The sequence below is a fragment of the Saccostrea cucullata genome, unplaced genomic scaffold (assembly GCF_032062105.1).
Source record: "Saccostrea cucullata isolate Sc308-1 unplaced genomic scaffold, CSIRO_AGI_Scuc_v1 ctg1271, whole genome shotgun sequence".
Classification (NCBI taxonomy): Eukaryota; Metazoa; Mollusca; class Bivalvia; order Ostreida; family Ostreidae; genus Saccostrea; species Saccostrea cuccullata.
The window spans coordinates 25001-41228 of record NW_026926031.1 but is presented as its reverse complement, the minus strand read 5'-3'; positions in this window follow the sequence as shown (position 1 = coordinate 41228).

Here is a 16228-nt window from a genome sequence, read left to right as displayed (position 1 = left end):
TTATTGTATATGAATACAGTATTATTTATACACTTCTGAAAAAAATGAAGAGTATATTTTATTTCCTTTTCAGAAAGAGAGACACATGCTGAAGTTATATACTACATGGAGTATGCAACTGACCAATTGATGAAAGTTCAGTTTGTTCTAAAATATACTAATATTGAGTATTATACAATTTGTGTTTGTATAATTTCATTGTTTTTATTTTACATTGATGGGTTGTGCTTTTAAATGTGAAGTTAGTAATTTAGCTTTCAAAACGCGTTACACAAGAAAATTTCTCTTGATTTTCTTTTCTCTTCAGATCGCTGTCTCTCTGTTTCATCCAAGTCAGCCATTCGTGTTAATCAAATTTAATCGAAAGATTACATATACAGTAAAACCTATGTCATGTGCACTGGGAAAATTTTTTTTTTATTTATGTCGGAATAGAAGTGTTAGATCAATAATTTTTATATTCCCTCGCAGCGAGGTAGGAGATTATATAGTAACGCAATCGTGTGTGTTTGTTTGTGGGTGAGTGGGTTAATTCTGTGCGAAACGGAAGCGAAGCATTTTTAATTTGCATTGGGGTCGATTTCGAATGCTGACTTGCGAAGGGATGTTCCGTCTTGTGGTATCCTTGTTAAATTCTGATGAAAATAAAGGTCGGAATTCACAGTGAAACAGTTCGTACAGGTGTCAGATAAGACCGTTTTCACTGTACATATCATTGAAATATTTTTCCAAGGACCCTTAATTAACAAAAACAAGAGGCCCATGGGCCTTATAGGTCACCTGAGCATTATGCAACAACTTTCCAGTGATTGAATTTGATCCATGTTTTAAGCCAGATGCTATAGCATTTACAATTTTGATCATCATAACTATACACTTAGAAGTTGCTTAGTTTGGTTACTTAATACCCATAGACAGGGTAGGGGAACAAAAAATGCATTTCAACAGATCAATAATATTCAGCAATAATCAGTAGTGCCGCTACCACACATGAACCCTTGACTCTTAGGCCTAGATCCAAACATTGCACAATTTTTGAAAAGGCATCCTTGCTTTTCAAAAACATTTGATTAATACCAAGGAGCAGATTTCAAACAATTCATTCATTTTCAGTATATAAGAACAGCCCCCCCCCCTCTTTGGTACAACTGACCCTGGGGCCTTGAAATTCACAATTCTTGAAGATAAGGGCCCTTGCTCGTAACTATATAGGTAGTTCATCTGCTTAATACCCAGGAGCAGAGAAGAAAATATTCAAAGATTTAATGTTTTTTCACTATACATGTATAATCAAAGAGCCCCGCCCTAACACAAGAACCCCTGACCTTGGGGCCATAAAATTCACAATTTTGGTAGAGGCACTCTTGCTCATCATAACTATGTACTTAGTTAGTTTATTTGAAACCTAGGAGCAGAGAAGAAGATTTCCAAAGAATTCATGTATTTTCAATATATAATCAATAGAGCCCCGCCCTAACACCAGAACCCCTGACCTGGGGCCATAAAATTCACAATTTTGGTAGAGGCACTATTGCTCATCATAACTAAGTACTTTGTTAGATTATTTAAAACCTAGGAGCAGAGAAGAAGATTTCCAAAGAATTCATGTATTTTCACTATATAATCAATAGAGCCCCGCCCTAACACCAGAACCCCTGACCCTGGGGCCATAAAATTCACATTTTTGGTAGAGGCACTATTGCTCATCATAACTATGTACTTAGTTAGTTTATTTAATACCTAGGAGCAGAGAAGAAGATTTTCAAAGAATTCATGTATTTTTACTATATAATCAATAGAGCCCCGCCCTAACACCAGAACCCCTGACCCTGGGGCCATAAAATTCCCAGTTTTGGTAGAGGCACTATTGCTCATCATAACTATGTACTTAGTTAGTTTATTTAATACCTAGGAGCAGAGAAGAAGATTTTCAAAGAATTCATGCATTTTCACTATATAATCAATAGAGCCCCGCCCTGACACCAGAACTCCTGACCCTGGGGCCATAAAATTCCCAGTTTTGGTAGAGGCACTATTGCTCATCATAACTATGTACTTAGTTAGTTTATTTAATACCCAGGAGCAGAGAAAAAGATTTTTAAAGAAATAATGCATTTTCACTATATACTTATTTAGCCCCGCCCTAGCACAAGAACCTCTGACCCCAGGGCCATGAATTTCACAATTTTGGTAGAGGACTCAATGCTGATTACAATCATGCAAACAGTTTGATTGCTTGATGTCCAGGAGTAAAGATTGCATTAATTTTAGTGGTTTTGGCCCCACCCCCCAGGGCCTAGGGGGGCAGGGATCATGAAATTCACAATTTTTGTTCCCCTTCACCTATAAATGCTTTGTGCCAAATTTGGTTGAAATTGGTTTAGTGGTTGCAGAGAAGAAGCTGAAAATGTTCAAAAGTTTACGACCGATTGACGACGAACGACGTACGACGACGGACGAAAACAGATAGCAATAGGTCACCTGAGTGACTCAGGTGACCTAAAAATATACTGACTGAACCTGATACAGTACCTGTGATCAAGATTATTGTAGTTGTTCATATCCTGTCTTGGAGAATCATGAATTGAATTTTATTTTGTTCACAATGGAAGATTAATCCGAATGAAGATGGTTGTAGATTTATTTTTATTACAGCAAGAAATGGAATCCTGAATTTAACATAGGAGTATTTTTTAAAAAATTGAAATAAATGCATAATGATATAGCAAATTTTACATAATAATGTACAATATATAGATTTTTATTCTTTTGGACTATTTAAAATAAATGTTTACTATTTTGAAATTCCCTTGCATCATAATAAAGCAAGCAAGAGTTTAACTGACAAATACATGTAAGTTCAATTTTACTTCACATCATTAGATTTACCTGTAATTCACAAACAATATTTATTATTGCTGGAATACTACCTGTTTAAATATATTTTTGCAATTTTCCACAATGATGGAATAGTAAAGTTTGATGTGGGCTTTAGTGGGGTAATAAAAAAGCGATCGAAACTCGAAAGTCAATAAATTTTCCCGAATCCTTGCATTCACTGAGCTATCTTTCAAATCAGTGGACAGCCTTGTTCTATTAAGGAGATTTGATCGTCCAAATGATGAGATGTTGTGAAACAGTTACTCATGCTTTTATTCAGGTGCTGACAATCCGGCCCGCATGTGTGATAGATGGACCTTCGCCACTAGAGTTACCATTCCCACAAATACACACCGGCTCTAACTGATAGGCGATCGCAAATTCGTCAATTTTAATCACTGAAATTAATAACCCCCTTGATAATTAAGGATGATAAAATATCACTTTCGATAGTGAAGTGTTGATCTTAATTCACTTATTGCATTAAGTAAACAACAATACTCAGACGGACACGGAGATAATTCGGCCGTTATCAGGTAGGACGGCGATATACGGGTCTCTCTAAATATGTTCCTCTTAATTGCTTACTTTATTGGTAATCACTCTCTATACCCGGATTGTTTAATTACGCAGAACATGAAATTGTAGAATGCGAAACCGATAGCGGTAGGAATACCTGAATTTATTTAGCGAATCGTGTCTACAGCTTAACTTTATAGCAAGAAGTCAGTGAAGTTTTAATTAAGCAAACTCAAAAATACGCGGATATCGGTTCAAATCAGCTTAAATTGGTTCAACAACAGTAGTTAGAATTATTTTTAAATAAGCATTATGAGACAATAACACTTCGTAGGAAGCTGTACATATGCTGTAAAAATAAGTTTTTTAGTTCTTTTGGTTAAATTTTATAACCATAGCAAACTTAAATGGATTATTTGGATAAAAAGCAAGCAACCTTAAACAGTGCGAAAAGTCTAAACACACCAAAGGTGAAAAACCACCTGCTAGCGATTTAAGTTATTTATACAGCAACTATGACATCGAAATGGGGGGAATGTTTCAGCAATTGTGCACCCTGTTGGGGCAGAAATACAGATAAACGGGTACTTGAGGATTGATATGGTCAACTTTTATCGCAAACAAAGATAACAAGTTCTCATTAATCACGTACTATCTTAGAATTATGACATCTAGTAAACAAACTGTATCAGTATTGCAGCGAAACATCTTTTACCAATGGCCTATTAGCGTCTTAAAAGAAACGCATCATGAAGACTTCGTCCACAGAAGGTTGAATTTCCACCAATGATACTTTAAGGTGGTTGAAATCAAAGGCTTTTTGTAAGCTTTTTAAGGATGTACATGTATGTCCAGATTGTTGAAACTGACAGATAACAGACCACGTGAGCTTAAGGGGAAGACTAGGGGGCACTGAATTAGATGATAGAAATTAGGAATTTTGATATTTTTCCCTTCTGTTTTAACTATAGCTTTAATTTTGAATGTGCTTTTCATGGTAGAAAAATATAATGAAAGAAACACTGTAGTAAAAATTATATTTGAAAAAAAAGGTTTACAATAAAAATTAAAGTAAAAAAATGAAGTGAAATAGATTATATCAAAATAACACAACAATTAACCATGGTCAATATCAAAGTTAAAAGTATTTCATAAAGGTATGAAAAATAAATAAAAATTTTAAATATATAGCTTTGAGAATTTGTATGAATCATATGAAATGTTATTTCTAGTTCTAATGAAGATTGTCATTTATGGAAATATAATATTTAAATATCCCTCTCCAATTGCACTGTTACAGTAAATATTGAACGACACGCATAATGTAAATATTTGTTGATGTTCCTGTCACATTTTATGTATAATTATTACCCGATATTTTTATCCTATTCACACCAAATAATACCTCTGCCTTGGTTGATTGAAATGTGTTTACCCTTCGTTTACTGGTCCAAAAGATTAACCAGAATTTAAACAGGAAGTCGTTTGGATGAAAATGGCATCATGTGCGCATACTTTAACTGCCAATGACTTGGAAAAAGTTTAATATTTTGGACAGATGAGAAACTCGGAGAGAGAACCACATGTCCTGCTTTTCTAACTTTGTAGAAACTGAAGTGCCTCTTTGCATAAAAAAACCCAAACTGTCAATTAAACTTGAATCGATCATTCGAGTATCACATCATGTGTCAGGGCGATATTAAATCCCTATGTTCGTAAATCATTTTATTACCATGGTAAATTACCGAAAACTGCTTTCAAATTCAATAGTCCAGAAAATTATAAAACGTGCCCGAGGTAAAAAGGCGTAGCGTTTTATTACTTTTTGTGAAGACAAAGGCATTTTCTCAAGATGTTTTGCCGCGTTAAAGACAAACCCAAAACGATTCCAGTGTATAAGGACAAAAAATGGGGCTACGGGATTAATTATCCATATATCACATGAGATTAAGAATATGCAAATTTACCTCCATTTTGTTTTAAATGGTTATACTAATGAGAACACCGTTCGTGTGACTAATGTGAGTCACTGCTGGAAGAATAATAGTGGGATTTGAGTCAATGTTAAAAAATATTAAGATCCTCGACGAGTTTCAAACGTGTTTCGTAAATTATATATCACTATTTTCATATATTTTGGAAAAATTTTCTCAAATTGCTTTTTGGTCATTTGCAGTTGTTTGTGTAATTTTGTATTATTTAAGAAGCAAATCAACCAGAGAACGTACATTTTAGCCATTAGCTTCAGACTTTGCAACCAAGCTGCCTGAACATGGAGAAATGCACTTGTACATTTCTATAAGATATATGGCATGATATTACATTCTTTTAACGACAGATCAATGGAACTGTACAGAAAACTTTTTGACCGAGGCCGATAAGAAACCCATTGACACCCTTTTAATACATTTCAGCAGTCCAGAGCACACAATTTACGATAATCCGCAAAACCCAATCAGATTTTCCAAATTAAAACATGGTGTATAATTCTTTTTAGTTTGGTCCGGATCTATCATATAACTGCAGTAAAACAGGGGGAAAAATCTTTGATGTCGGTCGAGAAACAAAAATTAAAGTTGCAATGTCATCTTAAATATGATTTCTATCAAAGGGAGGGGGGTCAGAGAGGGTATTTTCAATGCCCTATCTTGTCATAGACATATCTTATTGCCATGTTATGACCTCTATGACTTTAAGAGAATATTGAAAAGCTTTGGCATTGGTTACAAGTTTTTTCTTGTGGATTATATTCCGTAGAGACAGAATATTTATATTATACAGGTATTTAGATTCATAGACAAACGGCACCCACTGCCTAAGGAAAATGTACAAAAGGTTCATACCAAAAGAAAAAATTCTCCCGAACGACTTATTTGCAGCTTATCTCATATGTCTCTTATAAATGTTGAAGTTCTGAATTAGTGCGACTTAACTAAAATTTGACGGAGATTTCGGCAACTTAACATTTTTTATATTGTTTTTGGCGAAACGTGAATATCATTTTGTGGATCAAGATACAAAGTCGGTCCAATACGTTCACAATCTGTTTGAAATATATATATGATTGTTTTTGTTATTTCGCCATTACAACCACATTTACAAAACGTCTACATTAGTGTTCACAGGCTACAATATTATCCAAAAGACAAGATTATGTCTAAAATCTAGATTTAGATTTCACTTGCGTAGTAATGATGATACAATCAATTAAAAGTCTATTTTCGTTTTCGATAAACAGCATGAAATAGCAAAAGAGAGAGTACGGTGGTGGGTACGATTGGTGGATCTACATGAAAGTTACGGACAATTTTTAATGAAACTGACAACAGACAATCGTTAATGGTTACGGTTGACGTTTCTAAGTTAAATTTTTTTTTAATGAAATTGACAACAAACTATCGTTTAATTATTTGATTTAACGTCAACTAGTGAATATTAAACTTTGTATTGAAATCTGATTAAAAGCAAATTGTACCAATCCTTTTTTTTTAAATGTTTCTTTCCTTCGAAAAAAAACAAACAAACTAGAACCAGATAGTCTTCATTACATGTTTAGGAAGTGGAGACGCAGCCTCTTTGATACACGATCAAAAAGAGGGGCTGATGTAGCTTCAGACTACAATTGAGTACTAGGCACCATTAAAATCAAGACAAAGACCTTCAAGGAGATTTGTGACAGAACACACATTAAGTTTAATATTCAGAAACTTCAGGAAAAAGATATTAAGGACTTTTTTGCCATCACCTGAAAAACAGATTCGAAGTCCTTAACAATATAAGAACACTTGAATTCAATCAAAGACAACAGAAAGACACATATGAAGAGATGACGAGACACACTTTGTCTAATTATAAATGTTGTCGCATTTAGAGACATTTATAAATCACAACATCATAATAGACCAATACTTTTACGATGTTTTGAATAACCATTCCTAATTCTTGGCGCAAAACGAAAAATTCTTTGTATGGGAAATAGCTGCATGCATGTAAACGCAGAGTAATAATATAGATCAAGTAAAAGACATGTTTACTTTTGTTTATACATAATTTCAATTAGTTCTCCCTGGATTCTCATATCCAGAAACAAACCCGAACATGTTGCATACAACTTGTTAGATTTCAAAATTTTTATTCTTTATGTCATAGTTGTTCTAAAATTAAAGTCTCTTGTCGGCAAAACAAATCAAAATATTTCCAAACAAATGAAAAGGAATGTTAAAAACATTTTTACATTTAATCCTGAATTATTCTTTGAGAAAATTTACGACATATTATTTGCAGAACACCAAGTACCTGCGAACTTGCAGTTCTACACAAGATGTAATTGAGGCAAACCTCTTTAGAGAAGAAGTGTTCTTAATTTGTTTGTATGAAGGACCAGTTTAAACAAATCATTGGACAGAAGTAGTCCAGTATTTCCAGAGCCGTTCTATTAATCCCGTTCGAATTCTGCAGACCCTAATTGATTGATGTAAAGTAAGAGCACGGTTTAAGCTACTTGCGGAAATAACGTTTCAAGCAAACCTCTTCCATGTTTTCGAATCAATAGTCCGGTTAATTTGAGAGCCAATATAATCGTGTATTAAATATATGACACGAAAGACGACTTTTATCGAAACAAGACAAGCAATTTTTCCTCGCCAAATCCATCGTCTCTAAATTGATAGTTAATATTTACTGCTAATAAGCAGCGCAAGGCACAAAACGGCGCAATATAGTCCTTATCATTTATGAGTTTGTCGATTTGAAAACTTTATTGCAATTAATTAGACATTGAAGGAATAAGCATTACAGACGGCGTTTCAGAGTCAGATTAACATTATTTATTGAGAATTCTGGTGGATTTTATTGTCTTGTGCGCCATCTTCCGTCTTTATTCTACCCTGATATCTGCTCTGAAGACTCCATTAGCAGGAAACGTCGCGTTAAGGGAATATTAAACCTTAAAGCTACCTCCTGTGCTGGTTTCCAGGTAGAAGAACACGTCACAAAGACGACCAATTGAAGAGGGATTAAGACAATTGATACAAACAACTTCTAGACAATTCAAGACCAACTCACAAAAGTAAAGTGGTCCTTACGTTTAAAATATTGAATATGAGCTCTTGTTGCCAGTTAATATATATCAAGTGAAACTACATGCTTTTGCTAGGTCGATGTCATTTTATTTTAAACATTTAAAGAGACATATTTTGATTATTTGTAATTGATATGGATATTCATAGGTTTATAATTGTTGGCCTCTCCGTTCGTATGTCTGTTATAGTGGTTGGTGTTGCGGCTTTTGTTTTTCAGAAGTGATAAAATTACACGTTTCTCAAAGTTAAAACATTTTTGTCCTCATGACTTAACCTTGGAGTTTGATCTACCTTTGCAAAACCTTTACCTTGGCAATTACTCCTGAAGGATTGACGCAAGGACTTTCTCCTGTCATTTATGTATTCCTTTTGACAGGACCATCTATGCAACACATGACCATGACAAATTACATACATATTTCTGAAAGCTTTTACTTAAGTTTTTTGTTTGTTTGTTGTTTAACGTCCCTCTCGAGAATTTTTCACTCATGTGGAGAAGCCACCACTTGCCGGTTGAGAGTTGACCTATACTCGGCACCTAGGGCCATTGAGCTCTGAGGGATCTTTTACGTGCCAACTATATATGTACTACTGCGACAAGGGACCTCGGTTTATACGGTTTTTATCCGAAGGACTGTTCTCCACGTGCCACAGTGGGATTCGATTTTACAATAGTAGTGTAGGCAGCTGCCAATGTTTCGCAAATATATCGAAATATGAAGTTCTATGGTATATACACTGAGTTTGAAACCAACCTACACTTACAACATGAGAAGGAACACATTTCTCAAAGGAAGACACTTATACATATATATCAATACATTTTTAACAGTAGTATTTAAATATGCATCTCTTGTGTGTTTCTTTTTCATCAGTAATCGTAAAACATCAATGTGTGTTTCTTTTTCTTCAGTAATCGTAAAACATCAATTTCCTGCAGTATTTTAGTTTAATTTTGAGTACCTCAAAAGTGAGATCTCGCAGGAAATGTTCCATTGTTGAAACCATCTTGAACGTTTACTTGGGATTTAATTAATCCCTCATTCAGTTAATTGTCATTACATGAAACTAATATTTGCCAAATACAGCTCCCAACAAGAAAATTATGACATTATCAATCCAACATCGATCGGGTGCGGTGTTCAAGTGTTAATTCAACAAGTGATCCCATGTCAGAGATTTTGTTAATTTTATTAACGAAGGAAAAATTACCAACCCGACCTGTTAAAATAAACGCCTTGAATAATTACGCCTTCGTCGGAACTGCCAGACCCAATCAATTAAAAAGGGTTTTAATTTACCTATTGCAATTTATAATAGAACCGTTCTGCTAGATGCCACGTGCCAACGATAAAGGGTGGGTAGCTGTGATAATTTGGTTTCTTTTTCAATAGGACTCGTGGGGATAACACCAAGTGATAGAGCGTAATTTGAATTGATATATGAAACTTCTAAGCAATGGGCTTTTTTTCTAGCGTCATGCATTGTAATGAATTACTATAGTTATATAAAGTTTAATCGAGGCTTTCTGCGAGATACAACCTAAAACATAAAACATAATTTTAAAAAGGAGGTGGTTTGAAACATATTTTAATCTAATAATTAAGAACATCTTTTTACAACTTCAGTGCCAACTACAGTATTCGTATACATTTCAACCCACTTTTCTCACCGCAAATTAAATATGATTTGTTACATCTAACTCTTAGGTGTTTATTTTTCAAGTGCATATTTATTAATTCATTATAGTTGATTATTTATCATAATTATAAAGGAACGAATTATAATTATCTGAAAGGGAATACCTCCCAAATGTTTTATATACAGTGACAACAGATTATTCAGGCACGTAGCATCGTTTTTGAAAGTGGGGGGGGCCAACCAGAGAAAAAAAATTTTTACCGACCTGAAAAAGTTGACAAGCAAAAAAAAAAAAAAAAGCATAAGTTAAATGTCGCCCAAAGTCGAAAATCCTATTTCGTGGGGGGGGGGGGGTTATTGGCCAACTTTTTCAAAGCCAAATTACTTCCACTTCCAATTTTTTTCCTACAATTCCTTGATAACACTATACTGTGGTACAACAATGAACATTTCCTATAGTAAAAGTAATGTTGGCTGACATTTTGTTATTTAAAACGCAACGTCAATCTGACATTTTGTATCAATCTTGTCAATATAAAAATTATTTGAATTGATAGGAGAGGAACCTTACACGGTAGGACGTGTGTATTCCGGCTGTGATTTCCTAGTCTCTGTGTACTCGATGGTAAGTATGTGTCAATATGATTGTTCGCCACAAGGACTAGATACTTGATGCGATACTTATCCTGGAGTACTTGTTCAAGGCTTTTATTGAAAATGAAGCGATTCTAACGGAAAGCTGTTACAATTACCTCGTTGAACAGTCATTTAAATAAAGAGAGTTCATTAATAGATACTTCATATGGAAATATTCAATAAACACTTATCAGTGATGTGTCGACGTTGGAATTCAATGAGGCGCGCTAGAGCAACTGAGGATCTTCACTCCGATAACGCTCCGCGGGATGATTAAAGCAATATTCTTCCGCCATATAGATAGGCCAAGATCTTATATTTCTTTGTATGCACAGAAGAAAGTTTACTTTTCATCTTAACAATGCAGTGTTTGTGTACTTGGTATTTATGCCTTGTAGCTGCGCCCAAGTTTACAGAGAGCAAATATTTAATGTCTTTATACCAAGCAGCAAGGCCCGATATGCAAATTACCAGAGCTCAACTAAGGTTTTATGTATGTCTTTAAAATCTTTCCGTAGAATCTTAATTTATACAGTAATTTAGCTTTATTACGCAAATACCGGATCCATTACGACAACGACCCACGTGTTTATTCTTCTGCACACGCGCGTGACAGATCCCCCCGAATCCATTGAACTCTACATGTTTCCTCTAATCGCTCGATCCTGGCTAAAATATAAAACAAACAAATCACAGTAAGATAAATGACGAATCGTGTGGCCATGTTATTCTTTGAATTTTTAATCTCATTTTGATATACTAAAATGGAATATACGTTTACTTGTGGATAATGGGTTTGACAACAAACAATTGTGTATAAACATCGCCCAGGAAAGATGATTGATTTCCAAAATTAATGCATTATTTGTTTTGGTCTACGGCAGATCCAACTTTGATTTGGACAATTTGATATCCCGAAAGCTCTCTCGTGCATGCGGGTGACTTTAATGTGAGGTAGTTTAAAGGAATCCAGGCTTCAGTATCGTTTGATAGATCGTAGATAGACTCAGTGTCGCATCGCTTTGAAGTTTACCTGATTGCTTTTATATCTGAAAGTAGCCCATTTTAAATGAACAAAAAAAAAATGATTTTGGCTGGAAAATGGAGTAAATTTCAGTGATACGATGCACACATAATTGACAGAATAATTAACAGTTCTTGGAAATCCGAAATACTGAAATGTTTGGAGGAGAAAATGGCATTTTTTTCACTGAAAAATTATTATTCAAATCAAGAAATTTTTAAAATGTGTTATTTTCTGGGTTTTTTTTTTTCATTGTGTGTTTTCGTCTTTTTATCATCTCCATGTTGATTTTACGCGTGCGTTATCCTGAATTTGAAATTAATTTATCTTCATTTAAAATTATTTTTTTATTTTTCATATTTTTTCATTAAAAATGTGCACATTTTCCAAACGTTAAAAAAGCCTGCATCAATCAAAGTAAATTTGGTTATACAGGTTATACATGTAATTATTTATGTAGTTTTATAAGTTGTGTTGTACAATATTTGTTGTCATCAATGTGAATTTGTAATGGGCTTCATCGAAATAAATCCGAATTGTTTGTTTGTTTGTTTGTTTAAAATATTTATTGAAAAATGACATATTTCAGCTGCCTACTAATGAACTGAATGTAGAAAAAATATTAATACTGTAATTAATAATGGATAATATTATAACGTTTAGTTGAACTTATTTTTATTAAAAAAAAAAACAACAATCTTAATCAAATGCGTGTATAATTTTGTATAATTTTTTTATCTGCTTTCTTAATAATTAAAAGAAAAAAGAAGGACCTTGGGGCATCAATATTACATTACATCTACAATATGATTTTAAAGAAATGTAACCTAACAATAAAAATTCTTTACGTTCCCATTGAAAAAAATATATATATCTCGGTAACATTGGGCTCTTATATACGTAATTATCATAGAATTATTACGCTGTAAGAGAATTTAAAGGAATAATAATTATTTTTAGCTACTTCCTCCCCATGTTTTTTTCTCATATAAATAAATAATTTTAATTTTATGTCAGATTATATACATTTACTCATCTCAAACGACATAACCCGACATTGATTATTACTTTCTTAAATTGAAATTTTAAATGTGGACACCCAACCCTTTCCTTAGGTAAATATTAAAAATACAAATATCTCTAATCTAAGGAACTTTGTTTTCAAGCAATTTGGGATTTTAGTGACAAAAGCCTTAGCAGATTATGTGACATGAGATATGACATTGTTAAATAGAGATTTTGAAATTTCACCAATAGATCCCAAGTCCCTTAAGCCGAGGTCAAAAAATATTTTACCTTATTATTTATCCCCCGTTCTTTTCTTGGGATTAATACAGGAAATAGCTGTTTGATGTTTCATAATGTATTTAAAAAACACGTTTTATATTGATATCTCTCTTGTTGGGACATTAACTTCAAAAAGTGCTTTACTTGGAGAATATACGCAACGTACTTTTTTTAACTATAATTTCTTATTTCCCAATCATATGGAACGTAGTTTGAACTTTATTGTAATTTATCCTGGCTTTGAAGAGTTGCAATATTTAAAAGAAGTGTGTGCTACATTTTAATGTCATTATATGCTGTTGTAAAGAAAACATCTTATGTAGATGTTAAATAACTTTTGTATATTTTTCTTTAAATTATACAAGAATTTTCATCCATTGATATCTTTTCAAAACCCCTGGTAATACACGTTGAATTTTTGTCTACGACCATATGATGGCACTATAATGATCTTGAATTAAGAATATCTTGAAAAAATGATCAGTAGGTAAGGTACGTTGCGTATGTCCTCTAAAAAGTTCCAATTTTTGAAGGACCTTTTTGCAACTTATGATCCCTGATAATTTAATGCACAATACCTCTAAATCAATTCTTTGGAAAACCAGCTAACTATATACAGTTTTTTAATTGTTTAATCCAGCATGCACTGGGAGATGAATTTTATGTTGGAATAGACAGGATGCCGGATTAGACAATGTATAAAAACATGGAAAATAGTAAAATGGGAACGAAATTTAACGTTGGAATTCACAGTGTGACAGCTTACGCAGGTGTCGAATTAGACAGCTTCCACTGTATATGTTATTTTTTGTTTAAAAAATACAAGCTTCTTACGACGGCGTATTCGTGCCATTTTAACAATGTAGAATTTTTTTTTTAAATCGTTTGAACGATTTAATAAATCGTTTGTACAATTTAATAAGTCGTTTGTACGATTTAATAAATTGTTTGTACAATTTAGTAAATCGTTTGTACAATTTAATAAATCGTTTGTACAATTTGTTTGTTAAATCGTTTGTACAATTTATTAAAACGTACAAACAATTTTTTAAATCGTACAAACGTTTTCTTAAATCGTAAAAACAGTTTCCTAAATTGTTCATACGATTTATAAAAATCGTACAAACTATTTCAAAAAATCGTATAAACGATTTAATAAATTGTACAAACGATTTAATAAATTGTACAAACGATTTAACAAACAAATTGTACAAACGATTTATTAAATTGTACAAACGATTTATTAAATTGTACAAACGATTTATTAAATCGTACAAACGATTTATTAAATTGTACAAACGATTTATTAAATTGTACAAACGATTTAATAAATCGTACAAACGATTTAAAAAAAAAAATCTACATTGTTAAAATGGCACGAATACGCCGTCGTAGCTTCTTCATCATTTTAAATCTGGTTAAAACTCCTGGTAATTTATGCTGATTTTTTCGTGTAAGAACATCTTATTGTACTCTATTTAAAATCGAGAATGTCTAAGAAAATTATCAGTGGCAAAGGTACATTGTAAAGTTTGTGTGTATGTACATTGTGTATGTCCTTAAAATGATCGTGATTTTACAATGGTCAAGATTACAAAACTAATGGTAGATTTCAAAATGATTTGTAATTAATAAAAGAAGGTTATCATAATATGAAAATATTTTTGTAATCTTAATAGGATTTTACTTGACATCAAGATGATTTTCTTAAAAGGTAAAATCCTATTGAAATCATAAAAAATATCAGAGTTGATTGGTTAATATCACTGAGTAAACATGCATTGCTTAGGAACGGTTCAGGAAACCTTTGATTTATTGAACGCGTAATCTATGATATAAACTCGCAGCCCAAAAAAAATTAAAACGTATCATAAATCGGAAAGGAAAAAATACAGTTTTATTCCATTGAAACACAAAGGTTGGTAGGTAGTCCGAAATATCTGACATTGGCAGTCTAAAGTTAATGCAAAATCTTCATTGAAATATAAAAATTGCGGTCAAAATTAAAATAGCTTTATTGAAGCAACGACAGAAAGAATACACCTGTACATCAGTTTTTTGCCATCTTAAAAACGTAGAAGCCAGATATATCTGATTCCTCTCGTTTATCTAAATAAAGTAAGATTACCCTGGACTGAAGCACTTGCCCTGGTGTCAAACAAGCGTTACTAAGCACACATGGCGGCTCTTCCATGTACCGAGATACGAATGAAACAAACCCTGCAATTTACGTCATGTTTTTGATTTGGTCGTACAACAGGAAAAAGTCATTAATTACGACAATAATCTAATTGTATGACGTTTGTGAAGCTTTATTTTTGCGTGTTTTTCCCGCGCATTCTCGCTGTAATCCCGTCGACGAGAGTTGATGGACGTGTTTATTCAAACAGGGCTGCCAAGCTTCTGCGTATACTGCAAATATTTGACTGAGCTGCTGCACGTCTTGACGAAGTAGGAATATCCACACACAGTGATCATTCTGTTGTGTATCGGTCATCAAACCGATGCACCATGGGAAGTGCCGAAAGATGTCGCTCTCAACAAACCAGTTCCATTAATTAAAACGCAATAGGTTAAAAAAGAGTCGGTTGATGATTCTGAGTATTGGGCATGACTTTCTCAGAATCATGCCCTTCATATTACTATAGATACTACCTGGAAATATTGTAAACAGACAACCAGTTAAAACGTTGAATAGTCTTGTAATCCTTTTTCGGTTAGGACACGTATCTTGTGATAAAAATTAAATCGAAAAATTCTATTTTCATTAACTTAGTATACATGTATAAAAAAAAATTCACAAGAATTTTTAAAGAAAAAATGGAATTTTATGTAATGTATTTAGCAGGTATATCGACCTACAGAATATTTATAGCGAGAATGAGTATCCTCTCCTTTTTGTATACATCTAATCTAAATTCTTTCATTTGGTCATTTCTCTGTTGTGATATTTATGACTCTACAAGGAGTCAACAGGTTTTAGAGATATAATATGTATACTTACATTCTTGTCTGAAATTTACGACAACCAGGGCATGTCGTAAAACGGAAACGACTGGACGACGATATTTGCAGAAGACAAGATATATGGACCCCTTGTAAATCTAAGGGGCATTTTTATGATAAAAGGAGAAACCGATCGCAATATTATAACAACGGG